Here is a 22502-nt window from a genome sequence, read left to right as displayed (position 1 = left end):
GGAGCAGCTTGAAGGATCCCTCGCCCGCCCGAAGGCACAAGAGGACGAGAGGACGCTTCTTGGCCCCATTATTGCGACAAGCGAGCCACGGCGCCCTCCATTACCCCAGACAATGCCACGCCCGACGCTGGAGGAGAGAGGGAAAAGAGGGGGGGGGGGAAGAAGGGGGAAGAAGAGGTACTACAGCCCCCGCCCCCACCCAGCCCCCAGCATCCTATCCCTTTCCTCTCCCACACGCACCTAGCATCCCACCTTTGGCTTGGATGAAGAGAGCTAAAAGATTTTACTCGTTTGCTCTCCGTTTCTGCGTGGCTTTGATGTTCTTTCTCTCTTTTCTTCCTTTCCGTGAATTATATTAAAAAAAGTGAGTTGAGTGAAGTGGCCATCAGTCAGTCAGCCGGGAGGTAGGTGGGTGTAATATAATGGTCTTCTTTCATCGTTTGTTTATTGTTATTGTTGGTGAATGTTGTGGGATGGGTGAGGGTGTTGGGTGGTGATGTGCATATTTACTGGCTTACGTAGAGAGGAGGATGTTTAAATGTATTGTTTCTGTAAATATATATTGCTGGTTATTGTGGTTGTAAAGTTTTGCGTGTTAATCATTACTGTAATATTTGTACTTCCATCTTCTATTACAAATACCAAGAGCCGATTTCACAGTCCAACACAGTGTCTTCGTAACAGCCCGAGCCAAACTATAGAATCCCATACAATCCAAAATGGTGAGGTCTTCGATGCCACACTAAATACACAAGACTTTTCCCGTATAGTTTCATCAAATTTGTGAACTTAAATATAAACAGTAGACCCTATACAAGGATATTTCGAAGGCTCTGGTATTGGTTTGGGAGCTTACTAACCCATCATGGGGAACTGTGAAACTGGCCCTAATACTCATACTACTACTATCACTACTACTATTACTACCACTACCACCACTAATACTACTACCATTACTACCACTACAACCATCATCATTATCATCATCATCTATTATCATCTTCACCATCATTAGCCCCGAGCACACGGAAGCAAGCAAGCAAGCCCCATGACGTCCAGCCTGTCTGTCTGTTTGTAGTGGCCGCGAACATCCGCTATTTTTAAGGCTCCGTCCTGTATCGTGTTATTCCGCGGCCTCGTGTGCGTGTTCCAGCGGTGGTGATGTCTGACCCGACGAGCGAGCGAACAAAGAGGAGGAGAAACCGTTATTACTGGATTTTTGGGTTTCAACACTGCATAGCTCATAGATGGAATAGTAAGGTGAGTCTTTTATATTTTATTAGTGTTTATTTTCGTTTGTTTTCCTCTCGTCTATTTTTCGTCTTACGTTATTTATAAGAGAAAACTTTGGTGGTGGATTTATACACCGAAGATCATTTTTTGGTATACGAAATAACAAGATGCGTGCGTGGTCTTAAAAAATTCGTTAGTATTTATAATCATGTTTTCTTTTGTCATATAATTTTCTGACATCATTAGTCATAGTTATTATCACTTATGTATTTTTCTTCCTTCAATTTCCCTCCGTATATTTTTAACGATTATCATTTCTGTTATATCATCACTGAATAGAGTAATTACAGGATATATTTTCACCTGCTAAACGTAATTTCTCTCTCGGGGGACCAAAGAAGCCGTCAGCGCAAAGGGCCTATTTACAAAGTTCTAACGGCGATGGTATTTTGAGGGCGTGTGATGCTGCCTGCGTGGCCTGACTGACTGACTGATGAAGGGGTAAGTGTAGCTTCTTGTTTGTATTGTACGTGTGTGTATTGTAGGGGCCCCGCTAAGACACCTCTCCACCCGAAATAGACCTCTCTCCTGACCTCTCGTTCTGTTTTCTTTTTTTTCGGAACAGCGTTTATTTTGGTGTTATATTTGCTTCTTGCCCTTGAGCTGCCTCCCTTGCTGTAGAAAATAAAGGACTGTCTGCTGCTTTGGTTCAGTGGCACACGGTTAATCAGTTACTGTTCGTGTTGGTGTAGATGTCGCCACTTGCAGAATTTTCGGCGATATGCGATTCTAAAGTTTATTGAATCCCCCGCATCCTTAGGTCGGAAAACTTATAAACAGAGGTAGAAACACTTGCGACATCTCAACAGACAGATATATATATAATTATTGCAGGATCGTCATTGTAATAATTCTAAAGTTTATTCAAGAGCGCCACTGAGAATCCCCCACATCCTGAGGTCGGAAAACTTATAAACAGAGGTAGAAACACTTGCGACATCTCAACAGACAGATATATACAATTATTGCAGGATCGTCATTGTAATAATTTTAAAGTTTATTCAAGAGCACCACTGAGAATTGCCCGCATCCTTAGGTCGGAAAACTTATAAACAGAGGTAGAAACAGTTGCGACATCTCCACAGACACAGGTATATGCAGTTATTGCGGAATCGTCATTTTCATAATTCTAAAATTTGTTGAAGAGCGTCACTTTCCGCTTCTTTGGCTTTCTTAGACCGGAAAACTTGTAAACAGAGGTAGAATCAGTTGCGACATCCCCACAGACACAGATATTAACAACTATGCATAAGTTAGTGTCGGTATTCTTGGTGCGGAAAACTTAATAAGAAAGGTACAAACGGAGGCGGCATTACAACAAGTACAGATATTTTCAGTTAATACAGAGTCGTCAGTTAAACCAGTTTCGAGTTAACACAAAAGCACCCCCGGAAACTGTCGAAGATTTTAGCAAAGGTAGAAACGCCTACGATATTAAAACAGGCACAGATATTAGCAGTTACCGAGGTTATTTAAGGGCGTCGCCGGTGACTGTCTGTGTATCCTTCGTTCAATAACCATAAAAAAATAGAAACATAAGCGTAAGTTTAAGGAGTACAGACATCAGCAAATGCAAATTCATATCAGTTTTACAATTTTCCAATAGGCTACGTTCAATGGCTCCTCTAAAAACGGTCTCTACATCCTTAACTCAATAACAAACAAAGATAGAAACATGAGCTAAATTCCAACAAGTACAGATATCAACAACTGCAAATTCGTCAGTAAGTTAAATAGTTTTTGAGTATGTTCACGTGCGCCATTGAAGACTGTCTCTGTGTCCTTAATGCAGTAACAAATAAAGGCAGAAACAGTAGCTAAGTTCCTACAAGTGCAGACATCATCAACTGCAAATTCATGTCAGTTATAGAATTTTCGAGTTCGTATTAGGGCATCGCCGGAGACTTTGCATCCTTACCTTAATGACTGACTAATATAGAAGCACAACTAAATCTCAACAACTACAAATATGATCAAAAGCAAATTCATCAACGGCTAACAATTATTTTCGTGCGCGTGGGATTCTTTTAATTGGGCGGGAAGCGAGTTGCGGGAAAAAAGGAAAACCGCGGCAACCTGCTGGCCACGCGACCCACCCATTGTTGCCGCGGCCGGGGAACAAAAGGGAATTAAACAACAGGTAAATAGAGACAAAAGGTAAATCCAATGAACAGAATAACCGCCATTACCCTCCCTATGCAGCTTCAGAGCCAAACGTTGCATGAAGAATTTTGTGTGATGGTATATAAAAAATTTCCAGCATTCATTATCAAACTGACGGAAAATTTACGATAGCGTGGAAATGACATATGGAATAATTAATAACTGCCAGTATATCAGACAGCAAATATATATATATACGCTTATGGGAGACTGTACATCGGCCCGGCGGGTGTCTGGGGGGAGAGGGGGGGGGTTAGGGGGAGGGGGGAGGGGAGGGGGGGTTAGGGGGGGTTAAGTTAGGTTAGGCTAGGCTAGGCTAGGCTAGGTTAGGTTAGGTTAGGTTAGGCTAGGCTAGGCTAGGCTAGTTTAGGTTAGGTTAGGCTAGGTTAGGTTAGGTTAGGTTAGGCTAGGCTAAGCTAGGTTAGGCTAGGTTAGGCTAGGTTAGGTTAGGCTAGGTTAGGTTAGGCTAGGTTAGGCTAGGCTAAGCTAGGTTAGGTTAGGTTAGGCTAGGTTAGGTTAGGCTAGGTTAGGTTAGGTTAGGCTAGGCTAGGCTAAGCTAGGTTAGGTTAGGTTAGGCTAGGTTAGGTTAGGCTAGGTTAGGTTAGGTTAGGTTAGGTTAGGTTGGGTGCCGTTATGAACTCGTAGCTGATGAGACAAAAGTAGGCATTGTCAGACGCTTCCGCCTCTCACATCAACTATTTCCAAAGGCTTAAAAGGAGATCAGTCGGGCTCTAATGAGTGTTATTTTAAGGTCACGGTACAAAAGAATGGTCTAACTACCACCAAGATCATAAAGCTACCCCTGGAAAAACCCAAAACTCCTACGAAAGTCGTGTCGAATATGTGTGTGTCCTTGGGCATCGAAATGTTAAAGAATATGATCGAGAGAGATACACCCCAGCCAGCCAGTCCAATGTCTCATCCCGGCCCGACACAACCTGACTCCTGCCAGAACACCATAGCTTTGGGTCGCACTGCCTAAGTGGTATTGGAGGCCTTCGTGAATGCAAAGCGATAATCTCTTCCCAGCCACGTTACTCAGCAGCCTTGGGTGAGATATTTATGGGTAAGACCAATATACATTTTCTCGAGTTCAGAACGGAGAAAAAAAGTACTAACCGCTGACTCCTCTTCAAATTCCGGCAGTTCGTCACACCCTCACCGGCGACACAGCACATTCCCAGAGTACCAGACGCGGGAACAAGGCGTAAAGTTATATTGACGAGGCGCATAACTCAGCGGCGGGGCGCGAGAGAACTTTCCGGGCGGCAAACAGCTCTGGGTGAGGGAAAGCGAATGGCGGCGAGGTGGATTGGAGGTTCCCGGTGTTCCAGTGTCTTGTTTTGGTGAAAGGGGACGAGGAGGAGAGGGAGAAATGAGGAGATGGAGAAAGGAAGAGGAAGAGCTGGAGAGATAAAGATATAAGAATGAGGAAGAGGTAGAGAAATGAGAAAAAAATGTAGAGATGGGAAAGAAATAGAGTTGAGAAAGAGATGGAAAGATGAGGAAGAGATACTTAGATAAGGAAGAGAGAGAGAAATTTAATGAGAAAAGGATTGAGAATGGGAAAAAGGATGAAGATATGAAGATAAACAACAAAAAGAAAGACAGGGAAATAATTAATTGGAATGAGAGGGGAGGGAAAGAAAGGCGTGTTAAAAATGAGAAAGGAAAGGAGAGAAGAAAGAAGAAAGGACGGAGATAGAAGAGAGGAGCAGGGAGAGATACAAGAAAGAATACACAAGAAGAAGAAGGAAGAAGAGGGAGATGAAAGATCGAGACATGAGAAAGAAGGGGAAGGAGACAAAGAGTAGCGAATGGAGAGAACAGGGAGGAGACAGAGACTGAACGAGAGAGAAAAAGCGGTAAGAAATAAAGAGACAAGAAGAGGAGGAATAGATATAAACAAAACAGCCTCACAATATTTCAATAATCACCACGCACGGATCAGCACAGCATAATATTATAAGCCCCGTGGAAACAAACAACCCGTGACCTATTAGTGCAAGCTGCCGCGCCCCGTTAGCAAAATTACGAGCCGATGCAACAACGCTCTTGTACTATCAACACGACGGGCGGACGGCACGGCGCGGCGCGGGGTGGAGGGTTACGCGAGGTCAAAACTAGCTTGGTTACGAACGCTGTAAAAGAGAGATAGACAGAGGAGAGAGTGAGAGAGTGAGTGAGTTCATGGATGCGAAGGATAAAGGAAGATCAAGATGCGAAGATGAGGAGAAGGAAGAGGAGGAAACTAGAGAAGAAGGATAGGAAGAAAGAGAAAGAGAATACAGAAACAGAGGAGAAGAGGGATGATGAAAAGAAGAACAAGAACAAGATCAAACTGCGAGATGAAAAGGAGGAAACTAGAGAAGAAAAAACGAAAGAAAGCGAAATAGAGGATACAGAAAAAGAGGAAAGTGAGGATAATGAAAAGAGGGAAAAGGAAGAATAAGATAAAGGTGAAAACTGAGTAGGAGGAGGAGGAGGGGGAAGTGGAGAGTAGAGAAGAATAGGAAAAAGACGAAATACATAGAAAACAAAGAAACAGAGGGAAATGAGGATGATGAGAAGAGGGAAAAAGATTATGAAAGAGAAAATCAAGAGGTGAGGTGAGGAGGAGGAAGATAAGAAGAGAGAAAAATAGGGAGAAGACGAAATGGAGAATGCAAAAACAGAAAGAAGTAAAAATGATAGGAAGTGAAAAAGAAAGATAGGAAGAACATAAAGTGGAGGATAGTAATAGTAGTAGTAGTAGTAGTAGTAGCAGTAGTAGTAGCAGTAGTAGTAGTAGTAGTAGTAGTAAGTATTAGTAGTGGTAGTAGTAGTAGTAGTAGTAGTAGTAGTAGTAGTAGTAGTAGTAGTAGTGGTAGTAATAGTGGTAGTAGTAGTAGGGGTGGTAGTAGTGATGGTAGTGGTATTAAGGACCGAGGAAGAATTTTTAATACGCGAGAAATATATTGCAAATTGCTGCTAAGATCGTAAGCTTAAAAACAGGATTAGTCTCGCTGCGAGTGTGTCCTCTTTAAAGGTAAAATAATAAGGGCGAGGTTAATGATCAGGGCGAGGCACGCAAACCCCGGGAGATGGAGGTGGAAGAGGAGGAGGAGGAGGCGAGGGAGGAAGAAGACGAAAAAGAAGATGATGAAGATGAAAATGAAGATGAAGACGAAAAAGCTGGTGATGATGAAGATGAAAAAGAAGACGATGATAAAGAGGTAGAAAAAGAAAAAGAAAAAAAGAAGAAGGAAAAGAAAAAGAAAAAGAGAAAGGAAAAGGAAAATGAAGAAGAAGAAGAAGAAAAAAGATGATTAGAAAGAGGAGGAGGAGGAGGAAGAGAAAGAAACAGAGGAAGAGGATTATTATTATTATTATTATTATTATTATTATTATTATTATTATTATTATTATTATTATCATTATCATTATCATTATCATTATCATTATCATTATCATTATTATTATTATTATTATTATTAAGAGGGGGAGGAGATGGAGAAAACGAAGAAGAGGAAGGAGAAAAAAAGAAAAAGGAGGAGGAAGAGGAAGAGAAAATAAAAGAGTATAAGAATGAGAAAGAGAAAGAGTATGAGAAAAAGAAAGTAGGAGGAGGAGGAGGAGGAAGAGGAGGAAAAAAAAGAAGACGAAGAAGAGGAGGAGGATGTTAGCGCTGATAAACTCTTTCCAAGGCAACATACGAGACGGAGTAGGTCGTATATATCAAAAGAAAGCCCTTCCTCTCTCTCGTCCCCTCACACGCACAAACTCTTCTTCCATGGCAACTTATTATAATTCCTCTTAACTCTTTTTCTTTTCTCTTTATTTGTCCCTAACTTTGTCTCCCACTTCACTACGACCTTACTATCTGTCTACTACAACTTTATTACTTTACTATCTATCTAACCATCTGTCTGTCTTTCATTGCAACGTACTATAACTTCTCTTAACTCTTTTTTCCTCTCTTTATTTCTCACTAATTTCTCTCTCTTTGACTTTACTACTACTACTACTACTACTACTGCCGTGCTATCTCTGTCTCTTATTATCTGACTACTTTGCTATCTATCTATCTATCTATCTATTTGTGTCGCTAAACGGGGCTAGATTAGAGAAAGGTGTAAGCTAATGGACGACTAGGCTATTTTTTTCTCATGAGGTTTAAAAGAATATGTAATAGTCTTCGCTCTTTCCTCTTCATTATCTTCCTCTTCCTCTTCTCCCTTCCCTTCTCCTCTATATCTGTCCTGTCTTCTACCACCTATACCCCTTCCTCCTACTTCTTACCCTCTCTGCACCTCTTCCTTCCCCTCCTCATCCACACCTTGTTTCTCCTCCTCCTCCTCCTCCTGACCCCTCATCTTCATCATCCAATATATGTCCTCGCTTATTGCTGGCTCTGATAATTAAACCCGGCGATATGGCTTTGATCCCGCCGGTTCTTCTATGGCTAAATGGGTCACGGAAGCCGTCGAACTGAAGACCCATTTGGTATGACGCGTTGGACTCGTCTGGTGCGCCTAAAGATTTTTCCGGTCATCCATATATGTGACTCAGTAGGCCTCCATACCTTTCTGTCAACTTTTTCTTCCCTTCCCTTCCCTTCCCTTCCCTTCCCTTCCCTTCCCTTCCCTTCCCTTCCCTTCCCTTCCCTTCCCTTCCCATCCCTTCCCTTCCCTTTCCTTCCTTCCCCTTCCTTCCCCTTCCCTTCCCTTCCCTTCCCTTCCCTTCCCCTCCCTTTCCTTTCCTTTCCTTTCCTTTCCTTTCGTTTCCTTGCCTTCCCTTCCCTTCCCTTCCCTTCCCTTTCCTTCCCTTCCCTTCCCTTTCCTTTCCTTTCCTTCCCTTCCCTTCCCTTCCCTTCCCTTCCCTTTCCTCTCCTTCCCTTCCCTTCCCTTACCTTACCTTCCCTTACCTTACCTTACCTTACCTTACCTTACCTTATCGCCCCTTCCTGTCCCTTCCCGCCCCTTCCCGCTGCAGTCTCAGGTACTTGCCCTTAGGTTGGTTGAGCTCTCTTCACGTCGTATACGAGAACTTTATGGTCTACAGGCTATCGAGTTGCTTTCCCTAGGTTCGTCGTGGTCTTGGTTTGGTAGTAGTGTTGATGGTGGTGTGGTGTCAGTGGTAAGGATATTAGTAGTTGTTTTCAGCCTGTCATCTATCGGTACATTCCTCACACAAGTAGTACTAGCCTTGTCTTAAGCCTATCTGTCTATCGGTACACAGTTCCTTACACAAGTACTAATAAGACACCTCTCCACCCGAAATTGACCTCTCCTCTGGCCTCTCGTTCTTTATTCTTTTATCGGAGCAGAGTCTATCGGGCTTTTAGTTACTGTTTTTTGTTTTTGTTTTTACCTTGAGCTGCCTCCCTTACTGAAAAAAATGTCTTCAGCCTGCCATTCATCAGTACATAACTTCTCAAACTAACTCAGACTGGGTCGTATTATAAGACATTTCGCCGCCCAAGAACACATATTTGACAAGGCTTTCCTAGGAGTTGTGGGCATTTCCAGGGGTAGTTTTATGACCCTGGTGGTAATTTGACCTTTCTTCTATACCATGAACCTGAGGAACACTCATTACAACCCGACTGACCCCCTCTTTGACCTTTAGAAATAGGTGATGTGAGAAGCCAAATCGTCTTATAATACCGACCATTAATGTCCTAAGCCGGCCATCCACCAGTACAGCACCCCTCACACAAGTACCGACAAAGCCTTCACGCCCGCCATTCATCAGTACCTAACTTCTCAAACTAACTCCAACAACGTCTTCAGCCCGCCATCCACCAGTACGCAACCCCCACGCACACAAGTACCAACAAAGCCTTCACCCGCGCCACGTCTCCCATTAGTACAAAGTTCCGCATCTCGTCACCTTGAAGAGCGCAGCGTGGGGGAGTGTTTTCACCTAAGGAGCTGCCCGCCTGCCTGCCTGCCGCCTCGAGATGAGACAGCTCTCTAAACCAACTTTACTCATTACGCCAGACGAAGGGTTGGACCGCCCGAACTTCCGCCTCTCTCTGGGTTACGTGACCGGCCCCGGGATGCTGCTGCTCGGCCCCGGCTCCTGCATCTAAAGTCCGGGTATTAAGAGGGATGCACGAGGATACAGAGGGATATACGGAGACTAGATAGGGATGGCAGGCTACACATGCTTGTTCCAGAGTGTCATTTGTATACGACCTGTTCTGCACTGCCATAAACTTGTATAAGCTCCTTCGAAATCGTATTATCATATTTCCACTAACTAAATATGTGCATTATTTGTTTCCTACTCGTAAGCGGGGTCTTGCTAATCTCCTTTCTGGGTGTGAATGTATCCAATTTCTGTTATTTCATTTAATTTATTCCATTCCTTATCTAAATTGGTTTCCCTTATTCTACATCTTCATTCTCTGTTCGTAAACTAGGTCTTGCGTATTTGCTTCCTGAGTTCGAGCTTATCCATTTCAGTTCATTAATTTCTATTCATTCTTTGTGATTTTCTTTATTCCAGATCTTCAGTGAGTGTTTTTTTCTTCTCTCTTCGTAAACCAAGTCTTGCCCATCTCCTTCCTGGGTCTGAATCTGTCCAATTCCTATTCATTCATTTCTATTCATTTTATTATCTTTTTTCATACGTGGTTTCCCTTCTTCCACCTCTTCAATATAACTTCTTTCTTCCCTGTTCGTAAACCAGATCTTGTCTATCTCCTTCCTGGGTCTGAATCTATCCAATTTCTCTTCATTCATTTCTATTCTTCATTATTTGTCAGCGGTTTCCCTTCCAGTCCACATCATCAATAACGCTTCTTTCTTCTATATTCGTAAACGAGGTCTTTCCTATCTCCTTCCTGGGTCTGAATCTATGCAATTTCTCTTCATTCATTTCTATTATTCATTATTCGTCTGTGGTTTCCCTTCTAGTCCACATCAGTAAGAAGATCCCTTTCTTTATATCCTCGAGGAGTGGGTCTGGCGGGGCTCATGATCCACCACACTCCAAAGGCCGCGTAATGACCGAAGTTTGGGACGTAATGTCTTTAGCAGAACACATAACCTCCGTCCTATCCTCCGTCCCTCCGGTGAAAGGGTCTCGACTTTGTAATACGCGGTGAAAGGGTCTCGACTTTGTAATACGCATTTTCGTGCTTCCTCTCGTCCCTGGAACATAATAAGGCCGTATCCTTAAACATTTTGGCAGCTAAACTCACTCATTTACCAAAGCTTCATCTATGTATATATCCATGCGTAGGTTGAAACACAATTATGAGTTAAGAAAATAGCTTGCGTTGATATATATACATGTCCCAGAATGGAGGAGAACTGAAGGATATACAGCTTCATAGGTTAGGTAAGGGAATGTAAGTGACGCACGAAAGTCTTCTAAAAATATGATCCCGCTTCGCTCTGCCGCGAGACACCGGGCGACCTCGTTTTATAATTCATGCTGGAAATAGCCCGGCGAGACGCGTCCCTCCTCCCCGCGGACCCACTCGGGCAGAACCAAGGAAAATTTGCACACACTATTTACCCAGTGAAGGAGAGAGCCAACTTGACCTTCCAGCTCGATTAGTTGGCTCTCGGCGAGGAAATCAATGGCCTGCTTCTTGCGACAATTGACTTAGTTGGACCGTCGACTTCAGGGACAATGGGACTCGGCTAAAGGTTTCGACTTCTTGCTATAATTGACTTAGCGAAACTATTGACTTATGGAACAAAGGACTGAGCAGAACGGTCGGCTTAATTACCAACTGACAGATACGGCCTCGATGTTTTTTGCGTTCTAAAGGTTCGATTTCTTGTTATAATTGACTTAACGGAACTATTGACTTATGGAACAAATGACTGAGCAGAACGGTCGGCTTAATTACCAACTGACAGATACGGCCTCGATGTTTTTTGCGTTCTAAAGGTTCGATTTCTTGTTATAATTGACTTAGGGGAAGTATCAACTTAGGGAGAAACTCACTTAGCTGAACAGTCGACTTGATTATCAACCGATAGATAATGTTTCGACGTTTTGCATCAACTAGCACAAAACACGCAAAATTACTACTTAGAATCTTACGTTGAGTTATCTATAATACTTTTCAACAACAGAGGCAGAGACAGTAAGGCTAATAACTCATACAAAAGGACTTAGGGCATGTATTTATCAGATTACATGAGAGAAACTATGAGTATGCGAGTAAAATTTCGACTTCATTAAAACCTTACGTTGCGTTTCCCATATTACTCTTTAACAACAGAGGCAGAGACAGTAAGACTAATAACTAACACAAAAGGACTTAGGGCGTATATTTATCAGATTACATAAGGAAAGGTATGATTTTGAGAGCAGGAGTGGAAGTATAAGAGCGAGCAAGCAAGGGTGTGTGGAGAAGGCCATGTACTTACAGCGTTATATAAGGTGTGGGATGGGAAGAACGTCATGGTACAAGTCACATTGGTATAGCAGGACCACCACCACCACCACCATCACCACCACCACCACCACCGTCGTCACCGTCCACAACGCCTCCTCCCCACCGCCCACACTCATCTAAGTCAACATAAAACAAAAAGATGAGGAAAATAAAAGCTGGATCTCGGTCAAAAATGCGAGAGGAGCCAATAAACTTTCCTCGCCGCCTCCTTCAGCAAGTGAGTGAGAGGGTCGAGGGAGGGGAGGAAGACTGAAAGAAAACGAGAGGTGGGTGCTTGGGTGGGTCGGGCCTCGAATACTTGCTTCTTCATCCCTTCCCGAACCCTCGAAGATGAAAATGGGAGGATGGTCAGGACTCTTCTTAGTCTCTTGTATAATGCTCTTAGTTACTCCATAGAACAGCATACGAAAAGTGGAAGAAAACGTGAGAATGAAATAAGAAGAAAATGGGAAGATGGTCAGGACTCGACTTCTCTTTTATGATTCTTCGAAGTTTCTCCAACACACTGCATGAAGGAAACTGAAATAAAACGGAAGGATGGTCAAGTTCTCTTCTGTATTAATTTTTGTATTTTCGGCAGCACACTGGAAAAGAAAACTGCAAGAAAGGAAAATGGAAAAAAATTAAGAAAGAGAAAACACGAACAGGAAACAAGGAAGAAGAAACAGGGAGACGAAATAGAGGAAAAGAAGCAAGAAGAAGGAACACGAAGACGAATCAAATAAAAAGAAACAAAAAAGAAGAAGAAGAAGAGAAGAAGGTTGGTTAGGACTCTGCTTCCTCTCTTTCCGCCTTCTCGTAGCTTCTCCAAATCATTGCAAATGGAAAACTTAAGGGAAAAGGGGCTGGGAAGAGAAAAGAAAAGGGAAGATAGGGAAGGGACTCTGCAAATTAATTAATCCAACACCCTTCTGATTCTACTACTATTACTACATCCTAACGTGAGAAAAACAGGACACCCTCTCTCTCTTGCCTTGTGACCCAGTTCAGTCCAGGTCAACATCTCACTTTCTCCCTCCCTGACCTCAATCTAAGCCTTCATAATCACCGCTGCCTCAAGACCTAAAAACGCAAGCAGTCGAGGAATCCCAAACCCCTTCCCTGATGCTTTGTGACTCGTGTTTTTTTTAGGTCAGCATCGCAATTCCTTATTAGCGCTTGAGCCTTTAAAATCACCGCATCCCCGTTGCTGATAAAGATGAAAGAAATCGACAAAGCTAGATGGAGGGAGAATGGATTCCTTCTTGGCTTCTGATCCGTGTTTTTCCAGGCTAGATCACATTCCTTTCTTGGCGTTTGAGTCTATAAAATCACTGCGTCCCCATTGCTGATAAAAAACAAAAGAGGTCGACAAAGCTAGATGGAGAGAGAATGGACTCCTTCTTGGCTTCTGATCCGTGTTTTTTAGGATAGATCACATTCCTTTCTTGGCGTTTGACTCTATAAAATCACCGCATTCCCATTGTTGATTAAAGCGAAGGAGGTCGACGAAGCTAGCTAGAGAGAGAATGCCCTCCTTCTTGGCTTCTGATCAGTGTTTTCCAGGCTAAATCACATTCCTTTCTTGGCGTTTGAACCTTTGAAATCACTGCGTTACACTCATTTGAACCCGACTGATCTCCTTTTCGGCCTTTATAAATGGGTCATGGATGTGAGCGACGGAGGAGGAGACGTCAGGGAATACCGACCTAAGAAGACCTAGGACTTGTGGGCATTTCCAGGGGTAGTTTTATGACCCTTCTGTACCGTGAACCTATAAAACACGCATTATAACCTGACTGACCTCCTTTTCGGCCTTTATAAATAGTGGATGTGAGAGGTGGAGGAGGAGGCGTCTGAAAATACCTACCTAAGAAGACCTAGGAGTTGTGGGTATTTTCATGGGTAGTCTTATGACCCTTCTTCTGTACCGTGAACCTATAAAAACACTCATTAGAATCCGACTGATCTCCTTTTCGGCTTTGAGAAATAGTGAATATGAGAGGCGGCGGAGGCGGCTGAGAATTACCGACCTAAGAACACCTAGGAGTTGAGGGCATTTCCAGGCGTAGTTTTATGACCCTTCTTCTTTACCGTGAACCTATAAAAACACTCATTAAAAACCCGACTGATCTCCTTTTGGACTTTCAGAAATAGCGGATATGAGAGGCGGCGGAGGCGGCTGAGTATTACCGTCCTAAGAAATCCGACCAAACGCCCTCCCTTTCTCGTGCCTCGCGCCCCAAGATATTCCAGGCTTCTCGTATCCCGGGACAGCCGACAACTAATGACGGCCTCGTTTTCTTTAATTAGTGAGCCGGTGCCTTGCCTCGTTTCGGTAATAACGTCCCCGAGGAGACGTTGCCGGCGCATGAGACGACGACGACCCGCCCGCCCTCTGCCAGACCGGGCGGACCTCTCCTCTACGTCAGACGCTAATGTTGGGTGAAAATTCCCCTCATTTTTGTCGCTTTTTATTCTGATTCTGTAGTTGACGAGGTTGTTACGGAGACGAGTAAGAGGACGAGAAACAGGAGGAAGAGGAGGAGGAGGAGGAGAAGGAGAAGGAGAAGAAGAAGGAAAGGAGGTGAGACGGAAAGAAGAACGGAAAAGAGTAATGGTGACCTAAAATTCCCTTCTGTTTTGTCGCATTCTTTTCCCTGATTCTGTACTTGCCGAAGATGTTAGAGAGACGAAGAGGAGGAGGAGGAGGAGGAGGAATGGAAGTAAGACAGAAAGCAGAACGGAAAGAACGGAAAAGAAGCTTAAAATTCTCTTCCTTTCTGTCGCTACTTTTTTCCTGATTTGGTAGTTGACGAGAATATTACAGAGATGAAGAGGAGGAGGAGGAGGAGGAAGAAGAGAAGAAGTAGGAGGAGGAGGAGGAGGAAGCGGCGAAGGGGCGAAGCTAAAACAGAAAATAATTACAGGAAATGAATAACACTGACTCGAAATATCCTTCCTCTTGTCTCATATTTTCCCGTCTTCATTAGTTGATGGAGACTTTACAGAGACGAAAAGGTGAGACACAGTAATGGAGGTCTTGCACAAACGCCACTGTTCAACATAAAGTCACTCCTCTCCAAATCTTTACCTTTCCTTCTTCCTTCCTTTCCTTAAGTCTACTACTCTACTAAAGCCTTAAAACCATCTTCCTGCCTTCGCTATGTTCCTTTCCTTGTCTCTGTTACTCTTATAAAGCCTTAAAACTACCTTCCTCCCTTCGCTATGTTCCCCAATTCACCAGTTAATGGAAATCTTACACGGGGCAAAGAGAACAAAGAGGAGTGTGAGAGAGAGAGAGAGAGACCCAACCAAGCAAGGGGACGAGAACATAGGCTTAAAACAATCTTCTTCCTATAGCTACAATACACGGGGCAAAGAGGACGAAGAGAAGAGAGAGAAGGAGAGAGACCTAAGCAACTAGGCGAGAACGTAGATGAGACAGAGAGGGAAGCAGATCGGGGAAAGGATTTGAGGGTGAATTGAGAGGGTGAGTTCCACAAAGCCGAGAAAGTGCCAGCATTGAAAAATAATAGGTCGAAAAAGAACGTACGTAGCCAAAAAGGTTTAAGAAGATGATTTGAGCCCATTGTAGAAAGATTGCGTAGAAAATGGGAAGGATAAGGAACAAGTGCTGAGAAAGGGTGAACTCAAGTAGAATAAGAAAGGAAGGAAGGAAGGAAGAAATAGGAAGGAAGGAAAGAGAAGTAGGAAAGAAGAAAAAGGAATAAAATAAGAATGAAAGGATGAAAAAGAAAGGAAGGAAGAAAACAGGAGAAAGGAAGTAAAATGAAGAGTGAAGAAAAGGAAGGAGAAATAGGAAGAAAAAAAGAAAGAGGAAGGAAGGAAAGGAATGGAAGAAAGGAAAAAAAGGAAAGATGAAAAGAAAATGAAAGCAAAGAAGAAAAAATAGGAAGCAAAGAATAAAAAAATGAGAAGAAAGGAAAAATGAAGAAGGAAGAAAAGAAAAGAGGAAAAGAGGAAAAGAAAGAGGAAAGGAAGATTCGTAAAAAGAAATGGTATGAAATTTGTCTTAGAGAGAGAGAGAGAGAGAGAGAGAGAGAGAAAGGGGGTGGGGGGGGGGGGTCTTGTAACTTTCCTAATCGACTGGGACCGGACAATAATTAGAGGAAGAAGCCGGGCAGGTGGTCGGAAGTTAATCTTATTTCGTGTAAAGTGGGCGTCGAACAATAAAACACACACACACACACACACACACACACACACACACACACACACACACACACACACACGTACACACATACACACACACATGCCTGGGACCGTATTTATTGCCTCAAGCTTGATTATATGTATTTTTGTATGTGATATGTATAGGATAAGTAACTTCCTCCTGTTTAGTCCTGAAGTTGCCTCGTTTAATACGGTCTGCAGCTTATATATAGTTTAATTAGTTGTACCTTTAGTAGAGAGTAATTTTTCTGTTGTCTTCTTTTCTTGTTTTCTTGTTCTTTCTCTTCTTCTTTTTCTTCCTCTTCTTCCTATAGTATTAAGAAGAGGAAGACCTTAAGAAGAGAGTATTCGTTCTGTTCTTCATTTCCTTCTACTCTTCCTGTTCCTCCTCTTTCTTTTCCTTTTCTACTTTTTTTCTTCTTCCTCTCCCTTCTTCTATAATTTTACCTTCAACAGAGAACGATCTTTGTAATGCATTTCTTTCTACCCTATCTGGTTTTCTTGTCTTCCTCCTCCTATTCCTCCGTTTTTCTTCTTTTTCTTCATATTTCTCCTCCTTATCTTCCTCCTTCACCTTCTCCCCTTCACTGCCTCTTCGTCCTCCTCCTCCTACTACTACTACAACTACTCTATCTGTACCTTCAATTCCTCCACTTTGTAATCTTCCTCCACCTTCTTCACCTCCTCCAAGTTCATCTTCTCCTCCTCCTCTTTTCTCTTCTGCTCGTACTTCTCTACCTCATCTTCCTTCACTTCCTAATCTTCCGCTTCCTCTTCTTCCTTCACTCACTCCATCTTCCTCCTCCTCCTTCTCCTCCTCCTCCTCCTCCCCCTCCTCCTTCTCCTCATCCTTCTCCTCCTCCACCTTCTCCCCGCAGGCCATTATGTTGATGAGGCGCCTCGCTACCGCCGCCCTAAGAGTCGGGTTACATTGTGTTATCCTTTCACGCATTAACCGGTGTGCTCCCGCGGCTCACTCCCCGGCTAATCCCCGCGGCCTCTACAGGTAATGACTAACGCCTGCAGATTAGCGCCACGCAAAAAGCCTCTCCCTCCAGCCGCCGCCGCCACGCGCTTTTGGTTTAATTATAATGAAAGTGAAAAATGAGTAGGAGAGGTTAGGTCATTTTTTTGGGGGGGGGCTGTGATGATTTGGTTTTAAGTGTTTGATTAAAATTCTTCTTCTTCTACTATGGAAATGATAATATAGTACATGTTTGTTTGATTTTTAAGTCATAATCAGCATGGGAAAGCATGAGGAGAGATGAAAGAAGGATGCAGAAGATAGAGAATAGAGAGACAGTTAGCTTTGTATGTGATGTCTGCTTAAAATACTTCTTCGATGGAAATTATTATAAAGTACGTGTTTTTGGTGTTTTTTAGTTTGAATGGGAAAGTATGAGGAGAGATGGAAGGAGAAAACAAAAGAATAGAAAATAGATTTAGACAGTTACATACGTTTCTAAATGGGAGAATATGCGGAAAGATGAAAGGATGACACAAAATATAGAGAATAGATAGAGATAAAGACAGTTACGTTTAGAGAAAAGGGAAGTTCTGTACCAAAACAAAAAAATGGAGAATATAAATGAACTGAAGAAGAGAACAATGGACTGAACTGAAAAATAGAAGTAAACCGATCAATAGAACTGAATGAAGAATAGAATACCCAAATAACTTGTCACACACACACCTCCTCCTCGTTCCTGTCTGTACCCAAAGCGACAGAGATAGGCTAAAGCAAGTTACGATTTAGCTTTCTTTTTTATTATAAAGGTCACAGCTCAAGGTAAAAAAAATAAGCGAAACAGACCCGCCAGAAACAAGAACAAAGAGGATGGATGGATGGATGGATGGAAGAAGTTAAGCACATGTGTAGTTGATGCAAATAGGATTAAAAGTTTCAGAATGGAGTTAGACACTTTTATGGATGAGGGGTGAGGGGAGAGATGATGGATGGGAGAAGTTAACCCGATGTGTGGAGTTAATGCAAATGCGATTAAAAGGTTCTGGACTGCTAACTGGTTCGCTTTTGGGTCGTCATGTGCGGGTTGAAAGGCTAGCTTTTTGTAGTCCCTAAGATCGGTATTGTCAGACGCTTCCTCCTCTCACATAAACTATTTCCAAAGGCCATGAAGGAGGTCAATCGGGTTTTAATGATTGCTTCTTTAGGTTCATGGTATAAAAGAAGGGTCAAACTACCAGTAGGGTCATACAACTACCCCTGGAAATGCCCACAACAACTACGAAAGCCTTCTCAAAAATGTGTGCTCGGGTGACGAAATTCTATAATAAGATCCTATAATGTCAGTGTGTGTCGTTATGAGGCGTCCCTTGGTAGTGCCATAAGACGAACTAAGCCTAAAAAAAGTTATGGAAAAAATGTAAGGTTGTATTCTGGTGTGAACTCGGCGTTGGCAAACAGTAGAAGACAGAAATTGACCTCACTTTTGGCCACTCTTTCCTTTTCTCTTCCTCTCTTTTGGCCACTCTTTACTTTTCTCTTCATATCTTTTGGCCACTCTTTCCTTTTCTCTTCCTCTCTTTTGGCCACTCTTTACTTTTCTCTTCATATCTTTTGGCCACTCTTTCCTTTTCTCTTCCTCTCTTTTGGCTACTCTTTCCTTTTCTCTTCCTCTCTTTTGGCCACTCTTTCCTTTTCTCTTCCTCTCTTTTGGCCACTCTTTACTTTTCTCTTCATATCTTTTGGCCACTCTTTCCTTTTCTCTTCCTCTCTTTTGGCCACTCTTTACTTTTCTCTTCATATCTTTTGGCCACTCTTTGCTTTTCTCTTCCTTTCTTTTGGCCACTCTTTGCTTTTCTCTTCCTCTCTTTTGGCCACTCTTTACTTTTCTCTTCCTCTTTTTTGGCCACTCTTTCCTTTTCTTCTCCTCTCTTTTGGCCACTCTTTGCTTTTCTCTTCCTCTCTTTTGGCCACTCTTTCCTTTTCTCTTCCTCTCTTTTGGCCACTCTTTCCTTTTCTCTTCCTCTCTTTTGGCCTCTCTTTACTTTTCTCTTCCTCTCTTTTGGTCACTCTTTCCTTTTCTCTTTTGGCCACTCTTTACTTTTCTCTTCCTCTCTTTTGGCCACTCTTTGCTTTTCTCTTCCTCTCTTTTGGCCACTCTTTACTTTTCTCTTCCTCTCTTTTGGCCACTCTTTGCTTTTCTCTTCCTCTCTTTTGGCCACTCTTTACTTTTCTCTTCCTCTCTTTTGGCCACTCTTTACTTTTCTCTTCCTCTCTTTTGGCCACTCTTTACTTTTCTCTTCCTCTCTTTTGGTCACTCTTTACTTTTCTCTTCCTCTCTTTTGGCCACTCTTTGCTTTTCTCTTCCTTTCTTTTGGCCACTCTTTGCTTTTCTCTTCCTCTCTTTTGGCCACTCTTTACTTTTCTCTTCATCTCTTTTGGCCACTCTTTCCTTTTCTCTTCCTCTCTTTTGGCCACTCTTTACTTTTCTCTTCCTCTCTTTTGGCCACTCTTTACTTTTCTCTTCCTCTCTTTTGGCCACTCTTTACTTTTCTCTTCCTCTCTTTTGGCCACTCTTTGCTTTTCTCTTCCTCTCTTTTGGCCACTCTTTGCTTTTCTCTTCCTCTCTTTTGGCCACTCTTTACTTTTCTCTTCCTCTCTTTTGGCCACTCTTTCCTTTTCTCTTCCTCTCTTTTGGCCACTCTTTACTTTTCTCTTCCTCTCTTTTGGCCACTCTTTACTTTTCTCTTCCTCTCTTTTGGCCACTCTTTGCTTTTCTCTTCCTCTCTTTTGACCACTCTTTACTTTTCTCTTCCTCTCTTTTGACCACTCTTGCTTTTCTTCCTCTCTTTTGACCACTTTACTTTTCTCTTCCTCTCTTTTGGCCACTCTTTACTTTTCTCTTCCTCTCTTTTGGCCACTCTTTACTTTTCTCTTCCTCTCTTTTGGCCTCTCTTTACTTTTCTCTTCCTCACTTTTGGCCACTCTTTACTTTTCTCTTCCTCACTTTTGGCCACTCTTTGCTTTTCTTTTCCTCTCTTTTGGCCACTCTTTCCTTTTCTCTTCCTCTCTTTTGGCCACTCTTTACTTTTCTCTTCTATAGGAGCAGCGATTAGAGAGCTTTATTTCTACACTTTCTTTTTGTTGCCCTTGAGCTGCTTTCTTTGCTGTAAAAAAACGTGTTACCAGATTGAGAGGTAACTATTTTTACTCCAACGACGATGGGTTTTTCTCTCTCGTCGCTACTCACTGCATATATTTCTTAAAACTTTGGCATCATTCATACTCTTTCGATATAAAGGCCCATGCCCCTTCCTCCTTCGAGTGTAACAGCAGCAGCCAGTCCACAAATAACTGACGCTGCCCCTTCCAATTCAGGATAAATATGACTGGTGGATGCTGGAAAACGTTTGAATCTTATTGATGGAAGCTGGACAGGCTGGAGCGAGAAGGATTATTTGCCATGTCAATATGAAGGAAGTGTAGCATTGTTTTGGTGAGTTTCTAAAAACAAATATGAGGGGTTTTAAACTATATTCTGGCTTTTAATGGTATTGATTTTTGCAACTCTTAATTAATTGACCACAAGCGCTTATTAATTATCACATAGTCAGAGGCAGATCGTGTTATTCTTTTTTACAATTATCTTCTTCATCGCAGCATTGCATCGCGACGTCAACTACCAACAAGCATTAATATTCTGATCCATTTATTCCGTGGCCCGATGGTTGGTTGGTGCCGCTGCCTGTTGTTGAGCTGCTCTCCCGGCCTCATTTGACCCAGCTTCACGGCAGTTTTAACCTGTTTTGAAGCACCCCAGCAGCAGACAGACCCGCTCATTAATTTTCACAGGAACTCTCCACAAAACATTATTCAGATCCGTACGTGTGGACTGTGGAATCCCTTGCCGGAGAGAGTATTCGCGTACCTTTGTGGTCTGTTTTTGAAGCCTCATTTAATCTAATTTTCCGTCAGTTCGCCTGTTTTGAGTAAGCCCCGCAGACACCCTTACACATTTCTAATTCTTTCTTATGCTTCCCTAAGATCTGTATCATTATCTTTATTATCTTAAGTGCTTGTGTTTGTTCTTCTTTGCTCTCCTCATTTAATCTAATTTTCCGTCAGTTCGCCTCTTTTGAGTAAGCCCCGCAGACACCCTTACACATTTCTAATTCTTCCTTATACTTCCCTAAGATCTATATCATTTCTATTATTATCTTATGTGTTTTTATTAGTTCTTCTTTACTCTCCTCATTTAGCTCAGTTTCGCAGGGCTGTAATTCACCATAACAGACAACCTCACATATTTCTTATGAAGTGAACTGTCTGAAATGTTTATTTACACACCTATAGTCCTTTTCTGGGTAAAATATTATGTTTGTATTAGTTCTTCTTTAATAGCCTCATTCATTTCAGCTCCACAGGATTCGATTCGCCCAAAAGCACAATCCCTCGCATTCCTTATGAAGTAAACTGCCCATAAATAAACATATATTTACACTCCTATACCCCGTGCCTTGATAGTGTATTCCCTTGTCTTAGTTCCTCTTTTTAGTGTCTTCATTTCATTCAGTTTTTACTAGCTATCCAGTTTTCATGTACCATATCAGACAACCCCACATGTTCCTTCTGAAGTGAACTGCCGACTAACATCAATTTACACTCATATAGTCCGTGTCTGGATAGCACATTTCCTTATATTAGTTCCTCTTTAGTATCTTCACTTCACTCGGTTTTATACGAGTTCCCCAGTTCTGATCCCCCCCAACAGACAACTATGCAGTAAACGGCCCTCTAACATTAATTCACATTCATGTTGTCCGCGCCGGGATGCTGTACCCGCCTGTGTTTTTGTTTCCATGGCCTCATTTCATCCAGTTTCACGACGGTTAACCTGTTCTGACTCACCCCAACCAACCCGTCCCTCGATCAACACCCCCTCAACACGCCTCCCCATATACTCCCTCACCCCAACCAACCCGTCCCCCGATCAACAGACCCTCAACAAGGCTCCCCTCACACTCCCCCCAGACTGTAGGGTTTAACGACGGTGCAGTATAATAGTAACATCGCTAAGCCCTCGACTGTCGCCCATAACCACACACACATACTGTATACATAGACACCACCCGCTCCCCTTCTCGTCCCAGCTCAGTTCTCGCATTATACACATTTTCATGCCAATAATTAGTGAGCAAAAACATGTGTAAAGTTTCCACCCACCTCACACTGTTTTTGACACTGTGCAGTAAAAAAAATCAATAACTGGACGATGAAATTAAATGTTGGAAATATATGCTTAACAAGGATTTGAGTTAGTGGTGTGTTGCTTGTCAGGAAGAAAGAATGAGGAGGGAGAGGAGGAGGAAGGAAAGAGAGAAAGGAGGAGTAGATGTAAAAAGAGAAGAGAAAAAGGAGGAGGGGTGAGTGGAAGTGAAGGAATATGATGAGTAATGAGGAGGACAAAGAAGCTAAGAGAAAGAGGAGGAGGACGACGAA

General features: G+C 42.7%; 1 long non-coding RNA gene across 1 annotated transcript in view; it reads left to right on the top strand.

The window, feature by feature from the left end:
• The first annotated feature begins 1623 nt into the window (after positions 1 to 1623).
• Positions 1624 to 22502, top strand: part of LOC126996623 (uncharacterized) — a 91524-nt gene continuing 70645 nt past the window's right edge. Inside the window, exon 1 of the long non-coding RNA XR_007751304.1 lies at positions 1624 to 1734. This is a non-coding gene — a long non-coding RNA (uncharacterized LOC126996623). The remainder of the gene's footprint in view (positions 1735 to 22502) is intronic.

Source organism: Eriocheir sinensis, chromosome 10 (genome assembly GCF_024679095.1).
Source record: "Eriocheir sinensis breed Jianghai 21 chromosome 10, ASM2467909v1, whole genome shotgun sequence".
Taxonomy (NCBI): Eukaryota; Metazoa; Arthropoda; class Malacostraca; order Decapoda; family Varunidae; genus Eriocheir; species Eriocheir sinensis.
The sequence above is the reverse complement of the archived record's forward strand: the minus strand, read 5'-3'. Positions and strand labels throughout refer to the sequence as shown.